This window comes from Octopus bimaculoides, chromosome 7 (assembly GCF_001194135.2).
Source record: "Octopus bimaculoides isolate UCB-OBI-ISO-001 chromosome 7, ASM119413v2, whole genome shotgun sequence".
NCBI classification, from domain to species: Eukaryota; Metazoa; Mollusca; class Cephalopoda; order Octopoda; family Octopodidae; genus Octopus; species Octopus bimaculoides.
The window spans coordinates 90,661,271-90,663,126 of NC_068987.1; positions in this window are offsets into that span (position 1 = coordinate 90,661,271).

A 1,856-nucleotide genomic window follows, 5' to 3' on the forward strand; every position below is an offset into this window, starting at 1 on the left:
GGACAACTGTATGTTGGCTGCTCAAGAGTGGGCAGCAACAAAAAACCTATTTGTATATGCTCCACAAGGGAAAACAAGGAACATAGTTTACAATGAGGTGTTATAATCACAACAGCAAGAAAGTATGTACATGATCACCTTCTTTTACGAAACTTCATTGACTTTCATATATTTATATTGATATACATATATATACGTGTGTTTGGGTGCGTGTGTGTATATACATCTCTATATATAAAGATGATGCGTAGTCTAGACGGCGTTTTTAGATTTCATTATTCTCTTTAACCCGGGAAACGCCGGGTATTTCTGCTAGTATATATATATATATATATATATGTATATGTATGTATGTATGTATGTGTATTTGAAATATATACATGTGCATATATGTAGATATATGCATGTTTATGTATGTATGTGTAGGGGAGTGAGAATAAAGATGTACGTATGTGCTTGTGTATTTGTGTGTTTATGTGTATGCATGTTTGTATGTATGTATTTATGTGTGTATGAGTGTTCGTATATAGATATAAGCATGAGTATAGTCACACATTTACACGTATGTTTAAAGCTGTAAATACTAACCCAATGCTGACCTCATCAACGGAATCCCTCAACAAAAAGCCATAGCACTAATATCATAACACAAAATTCCATTCACCTGAATTTGACAACAGAGTTAAGGTCAACCTAAATTTAAAACTAAAACCTCGCCATAACATCGTTTAATCTCATTTATCTGTAGAAATATATTTAAAAAATTTCGTTTTGTATTTGGTTTGTAAAATTCTTGAAGTGAACTCGAGTGCTGACACAGAATATATCTCGTGTGGGTCATTATGTTAATAATAAACACACGCACTGGCTCTATTTCACTTCTTTTATTATTATTTGTCAATCAGTTAACATTTGACCAATTAAATAATTAATTGTTTGATTAATCGATCATCTATATTTGTCAAAGTCCTTTTGTCGTCTACCGCCCATATTTTTTGTTTGCTTTGAATTTGTCTGCTTGTTTAAAGATTCTCTAGTTGTATTTATACGGATGTGAGTGGGAATGTATGTGTGCACGCGCACGCGCGCGTGCAAAAGAGGAAGAGAGTGTAAACGTATGTGAGTGTGTATGTGAGTGTGTGTGTTTCTGTGTGTGTGTGTTAACTAGTTAAATGGCAATGAATTTAATAGCAACAACAGCAGCAGCAGCAACAACAACAACAACAACAACAATAATAATAGTTTATAGGATTAAGGTACTCCTCCAGTAGGTATACAGAAGCAAATAAAAGAAGAGCACCATTGTTATCAAGTGAACGATATTTCGGTATCTCGTGTACCTTCCACAGGTTTTAAAAAATAAACTTGTCAATCTACTTCATTTTTGGTAATATTTTATATATCACTTGATAACAATGGCACTCTTCTTTTTTTTAGCTTCTGCATACCTACTGGAAGAGTTACCTCAATCCTATAAAATATTACCAAAAATGAAGTAGATTGACGAGTTTATTTTTTGAACCTGTGGAAGGCATGCTAGATGCCGAAAAATCAGTTCACTTTTTTTTTTTTTTTGCTATAATAATAATAATAATAATGATAACAATAATAATAATAATAATAATAATAATAATAATAATAATAATAATAATAAAGATAGATGCAAATAGGCCAAACATCATACTGAAAGACTTCAGACAAAAAAACCTTGCCTCTTCATTGATATGACTGTCCCAATCAATATAAACGTATCTGTCAAGACCTACCAAAAACTGAGCAAATATAAAGACCTTGAAATAGAAATTAGCAAAATGTGGAATCTGAAGACGAAAACAATACCTATTGTCATAGGTGCC